A 17,991-nucleotide genomic window follows, 5' to 3' on the forward strand; every position below is an offset into this window, starting at 1 on the left:
GCATTATATTAAGCATAGGTTAAATTACAGTTAATTGTGTGACTTACATTTGAACTATGGCACAATTAATTTCTAGACCACTATTTTTCATTCACAACAGTCTGGGTGTGTATATATTTATATAAAAATCAAGCTACATTTGGGTCCAATAATTTCATCAAAATAAACTGGATACACTTACTCTCTGGAAACATCACACTTGACTTAAGTTTGCCTTTCCATTAAAAAAAAACAATTCCAATTTGTGCAATTTTTTTTAGAATATGCGTATCCAAATGGGAACCAGTTGCAGCAACATTGACAATATATATGTTATCTCAGCTTACCAAACGGGTACATATACTGGTGACTAGCTACCATTCACACTGAAATCTGTTGCAGTCACCATATATGCACCCGTTTGGTAAGCTGAGATCATTTCATCTTGTGCTGGTTCTGCTCTGCCCAATGGATGTAAGAAATGCGTGATCAGTTCAGAGAAATATAGTGAAATGAGATGAAAACAGGCAAACTTTAAGTTTGATAACAAGCCAGTGTGTAGCCACATCTACTATTAACACCATAGGGAAGGGAAAGGATAAAAAAAACAAAGAACATGTGCAATCTCAACACCAAATAAATGCACGTTGCTCAACTATACTCCCTCAAACCCTACGATGCTACAATTAAATACCTTTAGATCCATCTATAAATTTGCCAATAACAGTGTGGTGGTGGGATGAGTATCAAATATTAATGAGTTGGAAAACAAGCAAGAATTTAAAAGTCTAGTGGCATGGTGCCAAAATAACCTCTATTTGAATGTTCATACATTGAAGGTGATAATGTCACTGTCTTTTGGCAAGGGGGCAGGCTGCATTAACGGTGCTTGAGTTGAAAGAGTAGATAGCTTCAAGTTATTTGGAGTAACTGACTCCAATGACCTGACCTCTTTTAAAAAAAAATATTATTTACAGCAAGGTTCTGGCTATTTAAACCTGTGCCATCCAATTACATTCAAATTAACCTATAATCCATACATGTTCGAGGGTGGGAAGAAACCGGATATATCGGGGAAAACCCACACAGACACAGGGAGAGCATACATACATCTTTTAGACAGCACCAGTTACAAACTCAGGTTTTTGCCACTATAATTGCATTGCACTGACTGCTACGTTAACTGTGCAACAGTTAAGAAATCGCAGCAATGCCCCTCACTCTTCAGAAGACTAAGAAAGTTCGGCATGCCGCTCCACCCTCAACAACCTCTGCAGGTGCACTGTAGAGAGCAAGGAATCTGCTCTGATCATGCTATGGAATGTAGTGAATGCAGCTCTGAATGTAACGCAAACTTCCCTTCACTCCATGGCCACCATCTACATCCTCCACTGTCGAGGAAAGGCAGCCAATATACTTAAGGACTCATCGCGCCCCAGACAAAATCTTTTCTTTCTTCTCCCATTTGGGAGAATGGTTAAGAGTGTGAAAAATTTACAGACATTTTTTATTAAATCCCTGCAGCCATTAGGCTCCTGAATAATTGCACAATAATCCTCTCATGCTGCCTTTACTTAGTGGTAATTGAGCTTACTTTCCATTATAATCCTAAACTCATTACAGGGCTCTATGTATGTTAGAGATAACCTCCCAGTATGCTTTCAGATGGACTCTTTTCACTGTACAAAGTATTTTGTGACAAATATACAATCAATATGATTATGAAACAGCAATTTTGAGTGTTAGTAGAATTGGGAAAAAAAACATCAATGCTATGGTTTGTGGATCAAAACCATTACTGTGTATGACTTAGCTTAATGATTATCTAGGAAAAGGCTAAGAGTCTTCACAAAAGCTTAAAGCTAGGAAGTGTGACATGGAGAACATATCTGTGGCATGGTGGTTTATTTTGTTTTAAGGCTCATGAAAATTTACATTATGTGCAAGTGAGTGATGAGGATGTGGTTATTAAATAGGAGGCAGCCAAGATACTTCCAAAAATATTAGCTGAAATCATTGATGAAATGGGTTATTTGCTTGGGCAAATGTGACAAGACTAGTTTATTTTGGGAAAAATGACCACATCAGAAGTTCTTTGTGAAGGAGAGGAAATCAATGGGGTCAGATTTAGTTCAAAGTTAAAATTCAGATTTATTGTCAGAGTACATACATGACATCACATATGATACTTTAGCCTGTGGTCCAGACAGAATTTCTACTTATTTGTAGTGCAATGACTATACTGAAGAAAGGATAGGTTTACAAAAGAGAAAAATGTAAACAAAGAATTTGGAACAAACTGTATAATACAATATTCAATAATAAAGAATATGCAAAGTCAGAGCCCTTGAATGAGTCTCTGATTGAGTTTGTTGTTTGATGATGGAGGAATAGCAACTGTTCTTGAACCTGGTGGTGTGAGTCTTATGGCACTGATACCTCTTTCCTGATGACAGCAGCAAAAACAGAGCATGTGCTGGGTGGCGTGGATCCTTATGATTGCTGCAGCGTTCCTTGTAGATTTTCTTGATGGTGGGTTGTTTTGCCTGTGATGTACTGCACTGTGTCTACTACATTTTTCAGGGCTTCCCGCTCAGAAATATTGGTACCCCATATCAGGTCATGATACAGCCAGTCACTACACTTCCTACTACATATCTATAGAAGTTTGCCGGGGCTTTCAATGTCATACCAAACCTCCGTAAGCTCCCGAGAAAGTAGAGGCACTGACACACTTTCTTCACGATGACCCTTGTAAGAGTTAAAATGTGTTTAATCCTCATCACTTGTCTGCACTTTTCTTTTGTTTAACATATTTTGTAGAGGCTAAAATTATATAGTTTCTGTATTAGTATATTTATGGTACTGCTTGTTTAGAATTTTTGCCAATTCTGTTAAGGTTCTGGAGTCTGGGTTTTTGAAAATGTGAGGGGGGTTGTTCAGTTTGTCACTGTGGATCAAGCAAGAAGTCTTGTTTGATGATTGATAGGAATATGTTTTGATAATGTTTGTTGACCTCAACCTCAAGCTATGGCATTTTAAATACCTCAAGCTATCTTAACTATTTCAAACTATCAAGTCATTTCAAAAAATTGTAATTATTAACAATGTTTCTGCAACTGAAGAAATCATATATGAAATGCAACACAGTTTGAAATTAAACTGAACATATTGTTGGCTTACATTATGGAACAGAGAATGAGATGACTGTCAATCATCTATGTTAAACATACTGACATTCAGAAGAGAATAGGTCTCTACATTTGTTAACAAACATGACATTGATTGTGGTTGAAATCTTTTATTAAGAAAGTGAAATTTGAATGTAAATATTCCATGTAAACCAGTGGAATCTGTCTGCAAGCGTTGGAATGTTCAGAGTTTAAATTGAACCAGTTTCTTTTCTTCTTTGGCTTGGCTTCACGGATGAAGATTTATGGAGGGGTAATGTCCACATCAGCTGCAGGCTCGTTTGTGGCTGACAAGTCCGATGCAGACACGGTTGCAGCGGTTGCAAGGGAAAATTGGTTGGTTGGGGTTGGGTGTTGGGTTTTCCTCCTTTGTCTTTTGTCAGTGAGGTGGGCTCTGCGGTCTTCTTCAAAGGAGGTTGCTGCCCGCCGAACTATGAGGTGCCAAGATGCACGGTTTGAGGCGATATCAGCCCACTGGCGGTGGTCAATGTGGCAGGCACCATGAGCTTTCTTTAGGCAGTCCTTGTACCTCTTCTTTGGTGCACCTCTGTCTCGGTGGCCAGTGGAGAGCTCGCCATATAACACGATCTTGGGAAGGCGATGGTCCTCCATTCTGGAGACTTGACCTACCCAGCGCAGTTTGATCTTCAGCAGCGAGGATTCAATGCTGTCGGCCTCTGCCATCTCGAGTACTTCGATGTTGAAGATGAAGTCGCTCCAATGAATGTTGAGGATGGAGCGGAGGCAACGCTGGTGGAAGCATTTACAGCTTTGTAAATGACCTTTAAGATAAGGAGTTTGTATTTGACTGTCTGTGTAGCGGAGAATTTTCAGGTTACCAGGTTGTGAAGATTCTTAAAGGAGCCACACCACTGCTTCATCCTAGGATTTCTACAAAGGAAAGGTTTTGTGTCTGAATCAGATTGGAGGAATCAGGCCTTTGTTACCAGCCGAAGACAAACTGCTGTGATTCGCCAGCTTCTGATACTTCATGGAAGTGAGGGTTCAGGAGAGCTTTAGGATGAATTACGACAGCGCAGTTTCAGCACGGATGGAACCAAAGCAATCCTGATGGAAAGACTATGGGATGCAATAGAAACAGAGAAGATATCAGCAATTGAGAAGAAACCTGGGATCAGTCAAGAGCAAGTGGCATCAGATGAACAGCTAGCCAGTGGCTGGTAAATGGCTCAAGGAGTATCACAAGAATGTGACAAGGAAGTAGAATAAAGAAGATAGATGTATCTGATCCTAAGGAAAAGGTAAACATCACAATGTCACATGATTTACAAGAGGAAATACAACCAGAAGATAGTATATCAAATGCAGGAATTAAACGAAGCAAGCGAAGTTCAAATGCAATTTCCAAGGTTTCGAGTACTGCATCAAGGCATGAAAAGGTATGTGTTAATATGGCTGTTCTTTATACAAAGGAAAAGGCACTTAAGGATAAATAGGCTTTCGATAAATGGGAGTTGCAACATAAGGAGCAACAAAGAGTAGAAGAGGAGTAATTAAGAATGGAGGAAGAGCACATGAATTCTGAGTTAAAGAAAAGAGAACAGCAGGAGGTGCAAGCGAACATTGCTGGGTAAAACAGTAGTGAAGATAGTAGATGCTTCATAAGAATCTAAAATGAGAACCAACTTGTCATGAGTATCCATTGGTAAAGAAATATGTTTTAATAAAGCTCAAAGTGAAAGGGAAACCTATAATGTGGTACAGCAGACACAAGGTGTGTACCAGTCTGAATAAATTGTGTCAAGACATGGCACTGATTTAGGTGTCATAAGGAAGTGGGTACCTTTCTACATTCGGTTTGTTATATGAGACGGTTAAAACTTTTTTGGAATAAAATTAAGGAATTTTTGGAGGTTATGTTTAAATTTAAAATTTTACTTGAGCCTAAGGTATTTTTATTGGGTTATATTTTTAAAAAATGAGTTTGGAATTAAAATTAGATACATTTCAAGTGTTTTTTAAGACTAGCAGTGACTAGGAAATGTCTTGCAGTTACATGGAAAAATGAGACTAAATTGAGTAGATCTCCTCCTCCTCTTTCTTTTTTCTCTTCTTTCTTTCAGGGTAGTTTAGGAGGAAGTTGGGTGGGTTGGGGGGTTGGGGTTATGTGGGATAAAACACTATGAATTGGATAGTATATTGATTGTATGATTTATTATTGTTTATAAATAAAATTTAAAAAATAAAAGATGGCAATGATAATTAACAAATGCCATTGAAGATTAGTGGAGGTAGAGGTATAAGTGAAAGTCATTCTCTGTACAGTGAGTACTTGGCATTGCCATCAGTCAGGAATACAGATGAAAGAATGGAAAGACCAATTCCAGCAACAACATTACCTGGAGGGAAAAGTGACGTACACACGAGCTTGACAAGGCAACCAGAATTTGTTTCATTGGTTACACTCTTTGTTTTCTTTGCCTAAAGTAGAAATTCAAGTTTTTAGTGGTAACTTATTACAGTATTGAATGTTCATGAGATCCTTTGAACATGGCATTGAAAGCAAAAATGAAGATCTTGTGGAATGTCTGTATTATTTAGAATAGTTTACAAGTGGATTACCGAGGAAATTGGTAAAAGGTTGTCATCTTATGCCACTAGCAGATGGATTTAAAGAAGCCAAGGGGTTACTGAAGAAACATTTTGGCAGTGAGCATAAGATTGCTACACCATACAATGCAAATATTCTTTCATGGTCATCAATTAAAGCAGAAGACACAAAGGGTTTACAAGATTACTCTCCATTTCTAAGAGTATGTTGTAATGCTATGGCTGAAATTGACAATTTGTCGGAGCTTTATTTGCAAATTTGAAGATTATTATAAGTAAACTACCTTATAGGATGAGAGACTCATGGAGTGTTTTCATTAATGAATATGAGCGAGGTTACTTTTATAAATATGGTAGAATTTATGGAGGAACAAATGGATATTGTAATGGATCCGGTATATGGTAATATCAAAGGCACTTTTACTTCAAGTAAAGATGTAAAGTATAAGGCATAGTCTCCTCAGAAAACAAAGGGAAATGCTTTTGCCACAACTATATCTGTTGAGAATAAAGAGAAGAAAAGAAAGGAGTGAAGGAAAAGGAATTAAAGCCTGCTGAGTAGAGCTATTGGTTCTGTAAAGAAGTTGCTTTGGAAACATGTTCATAGAATAAGAAGAAAATGCATAATGAAAAAAAAATTACCCTTTTGAAGGGAAACGGGATATGTTTTGGCTGTTTGTGTAAAGGACACATCAGCAAAGATTGCAAGAAACAACTCAACTGCCACATACACAATTTGAAGCATCCTAGGATACTGCATATTTTACAAGAAAAGAAAGTAACCAAAAAGGAGCAAAATGAAATCAAGAAAGCAGCTAAACAAGAGGTCTGAGTCCCAGTCCAAAGGTGAAAATGATTGCAAGCTTCTTATAGTACCTGTACAAGTCCAAAAAAGGAAATGCAATAATATATACATATGCATTTCTTATTGCATGTAGTACTGCATCATTTTGTACAGGGGAATTAATGAACAAGCTCAAACTACAAGGAATAAAGTCAAACATACTTTTGAAGACTAAGGGTCAAGAAAGGCTTATATAAACTAATTTAGTTTCAGATTTAGAAATCGCTGCGGTCAATAGCAATGAATTTTATGCTCACAAAGAAAATATCCCACATCTAAATGATATCAAACATTGGTCTTACCTTAGAGAAGTTTATCTATCTGAAACTGACTCCGAGATAGAGATGTTGGTTGGTCTAGATGTACCAAAGGCTTTGAAACCATTGTCTGTAATACGGAGTGTGGGAAAAGGACCTTATGCAGTGAAAACTACACTTGGGTGGACAATCAATGGACCATAGGTGGAAGAAATAAGATTCAAGATGAATCTGTTGCAACTGTTAACAAGATATCAGTTGTTAAGATGGAAGAATTGTGGGAACAACAGTTCCAGAATGATTTTCCAGAGTGCTGTAATGATGATCATGAATCTTCAAAGGAAGATCAGCAGTTTTTGGAGAAGCTTATTATTGTATTTGACTACCATTAAAGAAAGAAGAAATATGCATGGCGGACAATAAATATATTGCTGCACAGCATGGGTTAAATTTAAAGGGAAAATTTAAGAAAGCTATCTCCTTTTGTCTGGACTATACCAAGAGTATGTCTGATATAATAACCGAAGGCTACACTGAAAAGGTACCAGATGAAACTTTGGAATGTACTGATGGTAAGTAATGGTATCTACCACATCAAAGAGTTTGGCATCCACAGAAGAAAAAAAAGTAGTATTTGATTGTGGAGCAACATTTCATGGAGTTTCTTTAAATTCACATCTTTTACAAGGGCCAGATTTGACCAGCTCATTGTTTGGCATTTTAACTAGATTCTGTAAAGAATCTATTGTCATTATTGCAGACATTGAAGCAATGTTTCACCAAGTGAAAGTACCAAGGACAGACTGTGATTTATTACGGTTTCTTTGGTGGCCTGATGGGGATTACAATAAGAGTGTGGTAGAATAAAGAATGATAATGCATTTCTTTGGAGCAACTTCATCACCAAGTTGTGCGAATTATGCCCTTAGGAAATGTCCTGAAGACAATAAGAATCAATTTAGCTTTCAAGCTATAAATACTATCATGAATAACTTTTATGTTGATGACTGCCTGGTTTCTGCTACTTCACAAGAGGAGGCAATTACTCTAATATCGAGAACTACAAGTGATATGTTCCAAAGGAGTGTTTTTACTTACAAAATAGATAAGTAACAGCTGTTGTGTGTATTGGCTAAAATATCTGATGCACAAAAGACAGTAGAAATAAAAGACTTGGATTAAGAATGTAATGATTTTCCTGTGTAGAGTGTTAGGAGTACAATGGTATATTTAATCTGATGTCTTCGAGTTCAAGATTACCTTGAAAGACATACCTACTACCAGAAGGGGGATCCTTTCCATAGTTAGTTTGATATATAATCCCTTGGGAATACTGGTACCAGTTGGCCTAATTACTAAGAAAATCTTGCAAGATTTGTGTAGAAAAGGAATTGGTTGGGATGATGTTATACCTGACTCGAATGCACAAGAATGGTGAGTTGGAATCAAGATCTTTACAAGCTGGAAAACTTTAAAGTCAACAGATCTTTCAAACCCACAAATTTTGGAAAAGTGACATCAGCACAATTGCACCATTTTGCTGATGCGTGTGAAGATAGTTACGGAGCTGTCAGGTATTTACTATTGCATAATAAGCAGGATGGTAGTCATGGTGAGCGGCAACTAACTAGGCGCCTGCAAGCTCACACAAAGACACAAGAGTAACTTGTCCGTGAACTACTCTTTGCAGACGATGCCGCTTTAGTTGCCCATTCAGAGCCAGCTCTTCAGCGCTTGACGTCTTGCTTTGCGGAAACTGCCAAAATGTTTGGCCTGGAAGTCAGCCTGAAGAAAACAGAGGTCCTGCATCAGCCAGCTCCCCACCATGACTACCAGCCCCCCCACATCTCCATCGGGCACACAAAACTCAAAACGGTCAACCAGTTTACCTATCTCGGCTGCACCATTTCATCAGATGCAAGGATCGACAATGAGATAGACAACAGACTCGCCAAGGCAAATAGCGCCTTTGGAAGACTACATAAAAGAGTCTGGAAAAACAACCAACTGAAAAACCTCACAAAGATAAGCGTATACAGAGCCGTTGTCATACCCACACTCCTGTTCGGCTCCGAATCATGGGTCCTCTACCGGCACCACCTACGGCTCCTAGAACGCTTCCACCAGCGTTGTCTCCGCTCCATCCTCAACATCCATTGGAGCGCTTTCATCCCTAACGTCGAAGTACTCGAGATGGCAGAGGTCGACAGCATCGAGTCCACGCTGCTGAAGATCCAGCTGCGCTGGATGGGTCACGTCTCCAGAATGGAGGACCATCGCCTTCCCAAGATCCTGTTATATGGCGAGCTCTCCACTGGCCGCCGTGACAGAGGTGCACCAAAGAAAAGGTACAAGGACTGCCTAAAGAAATCTCTTGGTGCCTGCCACATTAACCACCGCCAGTGGGCTGATAACGCCTCAAACCGTGCATCTTGGTGCCTCACAGTTTGGCGGGCAGCAACCTCCTTTGAAGAAGACCGCAGAGCCCACCTCACTGACAAAAGACAAAGGAGGAAAAACGCAACACCCAACCCCAACCAACCAATTTTCCCCTGCAACCGCTGCAACCGTGTCTGCCTGTCCCGCATCGGACTTGTCAGCCACAAACGAGCCTGCAGCTGACGTGGACTTTTTACCCCCTCCATAAATCTTCGTCCGCGAAGCCAAGCCAATGAAGAGTCATGGTGAGGAGCTGGCTGATGGAGGACCTCAGTTTTCTTCAGGCTGACTTCCAGGCCAAACATTTTGGCAGCTCACCATGACTACCAGCCCCCCCACATCTCCATCGGGCACACAAAACTCAAAACGGTCAACCAGTTTACCTATCTCGGCTGCACCATTTCATCAGATGCAAGGATCGACAATGAGATAGACAACAGACTCGCCAAGGCAAATAGCGCCTTTGGAAGACTACACAAAAGAGTCTGGAAAAACAACCAACTGAAAAACCTCACAAAGATAAGCGTATACAGAGCCGTTGTCATACCCACACTCCTGTTCGGCTCCGAATCATGGGTCCTCTACCGGCATCACCTACGGCTTCTAGAACGCTTCCACCAGCGTTGTCTCCGCTCCATCCTCAACATCCATTGGAGCGCTTTCATCCCTAACGTCGAAGTACTCGAGATGGCAGAGGTCGACAGCATCGAGTCCACGCTGCTGAAGATCCAGCTGCGCTGGATGGGTCACGTCTCCAGAATGGAGGACCATCGCCTTCCCAAGATCCTGTTATATGGCGAGCTCTCCACTGGCCGCCGTGACAGAGGTGCACCAAAGAAAAGGTACAAGGACTGCCTAAAGAAATCTCTTGGTGCCTGCCACATTAACCACCGCCAGTGGGCTGATAACGCCTCAAACCGTGCATCTTGGCGCCTCACAGTTTGGCGGGCAGCAACCTCCTTTGAAGAAGACCGCAGAGCCCACCTCACTGACAAAAGACAAAGGAGGAAAAACGCAACACCCAACCCCAACCAACCAATTTTCCCCTGCAACCGCTGCAACCGTGTCTGCCTGTCCCGCATCGGACTTGTCAGCCACAAACGAGCCTGCAGCTGACGTGGACTTTTTACCCCCTCCATAAATCTTCGTCCGCGAAGCCAAGCCAATGAAGAGTCATGGTGAGGAGCTGGCTGATGGAGGACCTCAGTTTTCTTCAGGCTGACTTCCAGGCCAAACATTTTGGCAGCTCACCATGACTACCAGCCCCCCCACATCTCCATCGGGCACACAAAACTCAAAACGGTCAACCAGTTTACCTATCTCGGCTGCACCATTTCATCAGATGCAAGGATCGACAATGAGATAGACAACAGACTCGCCAAGGCAAATAGCGCCTTTGGAAGACTACACAAAAGAGTCTGGAAAAACAACCAACTGAAAAACCTCACAAAGATAAGCGTATACAGAGCCGTTGTCATACCCACACTCCTGTTCGGCTCCGAATCATGGGTCCTCTACCGGCATCACCTACGGCTTCTAGAACGCTTCCACCAGCGTTGTCTCCGCTCCATCCTCAACATTCATTGGAGCGCCTTCACCCCTAACGTCGAAGTACTCGAGATGGCAGAGGCCGACAGCATCGAGTCCACGCTGCTGAAGATCCAGCTGTGCTGGGTGGGTCACGTCTTCAGAATGGAGGACCATCGCCTTCCCAAGATCGTGTTATATGGCGAGCTCTCCACTGGCCACCGTGACAGAGGTGCACCAAAGAAGAGGTACAAGGACTGCCTAAAGAAATCTCTTGGTGCCTGCCACATTGACCACCACCAGTGGGCTGATATCGCCTCAAACCGTGCATCTTGGCACCTCACAGTTCGGCGGGCAGCAACCTCCTTTGAAGAAGACCGCAGAGCCCACCTCACTGACAAAAGACAAAGGAGGAAAAACCCAACACCCAACCCCAACCAACCAATTTTCCCCTGCAACCGCTGCAACCGTGTCTGCCTGTCCCGCATCGGACTTGTCAGCCACAATCGAGCCTGCAGCTGACGTGGACTTTTACCCCCTCCATAAATATTCGTCCGCGAAGCCAAGCCAAAGAAAGAAATCTTAATCATAATAATTAGGGGCCGGAATGTAGAAACTAAAATGATATTGTTTCTGTATTAGTATATTTGCTTGTTTAGAATTTTTACCAATTTTTTGACGGTTATAGGGCCTGGGTTTTTGAGAATATGAAGAGCAGGGGTCAGTCAGTTTGTCGCTGTGGCTCAAGCAAGAAGTCTTGTTTGATAGTTGGTAAGAACATGTTTCAATAATGTTTGTTGACCTCAACCTCAAGCTATGATATTTTAAATATCTCAGCTATTTTAACTATTTCAAGTTAACAAGTAACTTCAAAGAATTGTACATATTAACAATATTTCTACAAATGAAGAAATTGTATTCTATCAAGTATGAAATGGAGCAGAGTTTGAAATTGTATTTACATCAATAAACAACATTAAACTGAACTTATTGTTGGATTACGTTATGGAACAGAGAATGAGATGAGCATGAATAATCTTATTTAAACATACTGACATTCAGAAGAGAATAGCTGTCTCTATACATTTTATGCTGTTTCCGAGCAACATCTTTGCTTCAGAGTCAGAACTAGTTTTCTCTGAATGGGAGACAAGATTTTTTAGTTTCTTTTTTTCTGTGGAATGGATAGTAAAAGCATCCTCTGATGTTTTCTCTTGACCATTGAACATCTTATAATAATATTAACAATGTTTAATATCATTTAATACACTTTGGAAAATCAACTTAACTCTAGTATGAATTTTTTTTAATGAATCATCGACTACAACATTCTTTTAGCATCCAAGCCACTATAATGGAAAGTAGTCACTACAATCCTCTTGTGTTCAGTCCAGGAATGGTCGTCTGATAGTGACTCCCAGGAATTTAAATTTGCTCACCATCTTCACCTCTGACCCTTAATGGGTCATTAAAGTAGCCAATGGTTGTTTTACTCCATGGAGGGGGGTGTATTCAGCTTGGGACTGCCATTTGAAGTGCCTTCTCATGGTCCACTCCAAAAATTCCTAGACATTGAAAGGGAAACTCTAGCAATCTTCTCTGTTGCTTTTATGGTCCTGTTGATTGACTTCTGATCTTTTGTTTGACAGCATCTGGATGACACTGTGATAAGCTGGCCAGAAAGCTCTCAATTTAGAGCTGCAGTTGAAAGTTGGCAGAATCATGGCCTTGCACTTCTAAGAAAGTGCAGTTGCTGTTGCGCCTTTGTCATGTGGAAATGTGTCCAGGATAGGACACTTTTTAAGTGGACTCCGAGGAGCTTGGTGGTCTCCATTATCTCCACTACTGAGCAGCTAATGTGCAGTGGAAGGTGGTTACCCTGGTTCTCCTGAGGTCCACAATCCTCTCCTTCATCTGAAATACATCTACAGAGCCGCTTAGAGAGTCAAACTATTATGCATACTGGGAATTTTCTATAAATGATCATTCATTTTGGTATTTAATTCATTCTGAACTTGAGAATTACATTATAACTATGACTGAAAGAATTAATAAATTGCTTAGTGGCTTGTAAATGTTTCAGCAACTGTAACTTTCTTTAGCCTCCTCACTCCATCTTACTCAATTGTGGGCACGGAAGTCACTGGCAAGACAGCGCTTGTCAGATTCAAAGGGTTGTTTTTCTTGGGAAAAAAAATCTGTAAACTGGAGCTCAAAAGAAGAGCTACATTTTCAGTTCCATAATTCATGTAGCACAGATGAAAGTTGCTACTTTGGGAAAGGATATGATTCATGAGTCATGAGTGTAAAATTAGTCTGTGCTAATGCATACATGAGACTTTTGAAATTTATTTTGAAATAAAATAGGCACTGATATAGATTTTGTACACTTTAAAGCCTGTAAACTAATTTAAAACCTGCAGGTGACATGATAGTTCTTACTTTTAGTCCTAGTGAATGTCTTAACAATCCAGAGCAGTTGTTTTCCAAACATAGGTCATAGCCCAGTCCTAAGTCACAGAAGGTTTAGCATTGGGTTTTTGCATGTATGCTCACAATTTCCAAAGCCAATTGAACTTTTCCCTTCATTTCATTTCAGACTTTTGTTGCAGATGAACATTTTATTTCCATTTTCAGATGTAGAGGGGTTATTAAGTGTATCGAAATTTATTTTCCTATTGCTAGTTAATTTATATTTTTCAGTGGGAATATTTATTTCTCACGCTTGTACTTCATATTTTCACCACAGTAGCAAGTGTTTGGACAGTTTTCCCCTCCCTTTGATTCACTGGTTGTACGCAATTACACACATAAGGCTGCCTGTTCAGTCACTTCCAAGCATTTGCTTGCTTACATTCGGGCCACGCAGACAATAATTTCATTCCATTCCCTCTTGTCTCCCTGCCCACCCAGGCACCTTCTGCATCAGTCCTAATTTCTCATGCAGGCTACCAGAGAGAAAGAATCTGACTGTATGCCACACCTTGGCCACTATCACACATTGAGATTAAGAGGCTATTCCACTTCCAGAAAGATTCTGCAGAGTTAGGGAAGAGCCGGTAATTGGAGTTCGATAAGCTGAAGGGTCATATCCCAAGTGATGATGTTCATGTGATTCCATGAAATAGTTTGACCTGCCCACATCCTGAGAATCAATTTTACAAAATAAATTTTCAGAACACAATTAGATCTTAGGCTTTGCACACGTGCATCTTTGGGGCAATGGACCAAATAGGGTACTGAGGGCCCATTTTCCTTTGCAGCCTCAAGGGCTTTAAACCATCAAGTTACAGTTTGCAAACACCTTTCACAAAAAAACTTGTAAATGCAGAACCCTCAGGTCATTAATATTACTTGCTGATAAGTTTGTCATGCATATTGTGTCAAGTACAGAGGCACCAAAATTCTTGCTGCATCCAAATACTTGTAAATAAATTCTATAATAGTAAACTAATTGAATTAAATTAAGAGAGGCAATGAATACATAGGATAGATATAAATATTCAAGTAATCAGAGTGCAAAAAAAGTGATTTGCAATAAACCAGTTCTACTGCGATTTCTGAGCAGTATGATTAGTTTAGCAAGGAGGGGTTTAAGAGTCTGATAGTTGTTGGAAATAATCTGTTCTAAAACCTTAAGACGTCAGTTTTCTGGTGAGAAGGTAGCAGTGAGAAGAGGTTGTGACCAGAGAGGTGGTGGTCCTTGATATTGATGGCTGCCTTCTTGAGCCAGTGGATGGGAGGTCAGAGCCAGTGGTGGATCTGGCTGTATTCTACAGTCTTCTGCATTCCAGGGCACTTGAATTTGTTCATAACCATGCTGTTATGCCACCAGCCAGTATACTTTTAACAGTGTATCTGTAGAAGTTTGATAGACATGCCAAATCTCCTCAGACTCCTTAGAAAATAGAAGTAATGGTGTACCGCCTTAACACTTGCCTCAATGTGCTGGCACCAGGAGAGAGAAAAATATGGACTCCCAGGCACTTGATAGTTCTGACTCTCTCCACCTCCTCCCATCAGTGGAGACAGTAGTGAGGACCCTTGATCTCTCCTTCCTAAAATTAATTAGCTCCTTCGTCTTAGTAACATTGAGATAAAGAATGTTGTTGTGGCACCATCCAACCACAATCTCGATCTCCATCCTGTATTCCTACTCATCATTTCCAATTATTCAGCCAACAACGATTGTGGATTGAATTGGAGCAGAATTTGACTACATCGTCATAGATGAACATGTTTGTGTCTTGAATATCTTTATGCTGGCCATTTTCCTTTAACTATTAATTCTGTATTTCAAATATTAATTTTTTCCCTCAATATTTGAAATTCAGTATATCTATTTAAAAAGTCAATTTAAGACTCCACTGCAAAGAGTAATCTCACACCGAATCTATCTACTTACAATAATTTGCATTAATTGCAAATTCAAAAGGATGCTGTATCTGTAAGGTCAGGAGTGAAATTCTTAAGGAATTATACTGCTGAATAAATTAAGCTTTCTGAACTTCAAAGGCAGATTATATGATACATGATGGGGCTTAGCAATAGAAACATTCCATGTAAAAATGTTGCCCTAAACCATAATCAATGTGAGTCAGGGATTTCATCATGTCTTGCAATAACATCTACAAAAGCTTTGCTCTATGAAGCAATCTTCATTAATTTGTCAGTATTAATGTTTTGAAATTCATTTCTTTATTAAAATATTGACAGAATTAGTAACTCCCAAAGTAATGCTTTCTTATTCAATAAATAATTAAGGAAATTAATGGAAAATGTATATATTTTGTTACCCTGAGGAAATGAACTACAAATAATTCAAGTAGTTTCTTCATTCGCAAATGCCCACCACCTCACTGACAAAAGACAAAAGAGGAAAAACTCAACACCCAACCCCAACCAACCAATTTTCCCTTGCAACCGCTGCAACCATGTCTGCCTGTCCCGCATCGGACTTGTCAGCCACAAACGAGCCTGCAGCTGACGTGGACATTACCCCTCCATAAATCTTTGTCTGCGAAGCCAAGCCAAAGAGAATGTTTCCATAGAGTTGTAGCATTACAATTTATCAAGGGAAGGATGAATTGTCCACAGGTTAACTGATCAGACATTAATGTACAAAGTACCAAGACATAAAAGCACAGCAAGTTTTAATTTCATTTTAGTATGAACATGAAATTGATCTTTTTTAAATTAATGATACAAACAGTATACATCAATTCACTGATTACACCCAATTAGTTTCTTGACCTTCTACTCTCTTGGAGCGTGTAGGAAGCCAGAGCACCTGGCAAAATAATAATGCATTCACAGGGAGAATATACAAATTCATTATTGACACTGCTACAATCAAACTTGGTCGCTGGGACTAAAACTGTGTTGCACTAACGCTATTGTAACTACGCTGTCCTCTAATAAAGTAAGACACCTTATTCTTTAAAAGGCAATGTGAACATGTTGGCTAATAATCTTGCCACACAGGTCCATTAGAGAAGAATGGTTACGATATTGTAGAATTCTTTAAGGAGAAAATAAAGCTTTCAACCTAAATTTGGGATCCTAAATCTACACTGTGAAGGTATGAGGAATGAATTAGCAATGATAGATTGGGAAACTTCATTTAAACACATAATAATAGACAGGCAATGACCTTCTGGATGGAACTAGTGATGAAAGCTATTCTAAGGCCCTTTCTAAATGATCCAAGCAATGGACAAGACATTGTAAGGATAGGCATCTCAACTGATCAGTTTGGACCCCATTATTTACTGTTGCCTCTCTTTATTCCAATTCTCCATTTCATGTCTGTCACCCATTTTTCAATCTATGTCAATACATTATCCCCAATACAATTTGTGTTAATTTTACACATAAATTTCATTTAAAAAATTCTAAAATGCGAATATAGCACATCCACTAATTTCTTTTATCTGTTCTACCAGTTAGATCCTCAAAAAAATAAGCTCCAGTTGTTTTGTGAAAATCCATGTTGACTTTGTTCAGTCAGTGCCATTTTTCAAGTATTCTGTAAATGCATCCTTTCCACTGGCCACTAACATTTTACTCACTACAGATTTTTTTGTTAAACAATCTGATGTTTTCTGGTTTTTTCCCTCTTCTAAAATATTGGAGTTATACATGTATTTACCTCACTCCAATCTGCAGACTTCTGGAAAATAAAAACTATTGCATCCATTATTTCCTTGACCACTTCCATCAATATTCAGATGCAAATTATCAGGATCTGGAGATTTATTGGCTTTTAGTCCCAGGACACCCCCAGAACCATTCACCTTCATTGGATTCTTAGTTCCCTAACATTTCTACAAAGTTATTTGTCTGCTCCTCAGAGAAGATAGAACCAAAGTACACATTTGTTTCATTTTTCTACTGTTTCCTTGTTCCCCATTGTAGTGCACGTCGAAAGAATCAAAGGCTTGTTGATCCAAACCAAAGCTTTTATTAACCAAAAGACTGGAGTGTATCACACGAAGGTTGACCAATCCAGAATGATCTGGCTAGGAGCAACCCTTTAAGACCTGCCAGTAGATGTGGCTATGCTCTCAGCCAATCACAGCCAACCTATACTAGAATATACACATATATACATTGGTTATAGAATCCGTACTATCACATTCACCCCTTCTTTGAGAACTGACCCCGGGGTGAATGGAAGGTTGTAAAAATAAAAACAGGGGGCAGGGGACAGAGAGAGAGACTGGTGGGAGGTTAGGGGCGGTAATGGTCGGGGGGCCTGATCTTCCAGCATGACAGCTGTGGTGTTGGGATTGGGGCCGCTGGAGTCATGTCGCTGGCGGGCTCGTTGGGTGTGTGCCCCATCTTGCTCAATTCCCCAATGGTGTTGTCGAGAGGCTGGCCTCAGTTGTTGCCACTGCTGCTGGTGGGGTGGTGCCAATCCCTCTGTTCAAGCACGTGACCTAGGGGCGAAGTTGGAGGAGGTTGGGTTGGGAGCAATGCCTGGTCCGATCCAGCTTGTGCTAGGTCCCTTACTGAGACCGTGTCCTCCTGCTCATCCGGATACTCAATGTATGCGTAATGCGGGTTCACATGGAGCAGCGTCAATCAGTCAACCAAAGGGTCGTTCTTTAAGTACCGGATGTGGCGTCGCACCAGTACAGGTCCAAGAACCATGAGCCACGCCGGCGTGGTTGTTCCTGTT

Source organism: Narcine bancroftii, chromosome 1 (assembly GCF_036971445.1).
Source record: "Narcine bancroftii isolate sNarBan1 chromosome 1, sNarBan1.hap1, whole genome shotgun sequence".
Lineage (NCBI taxonomy): Eukaryota > Metazoa > Chordata > Chondrichthyes > Torpediniformes > Narcinidae > Narcine > Narcine bancroftii.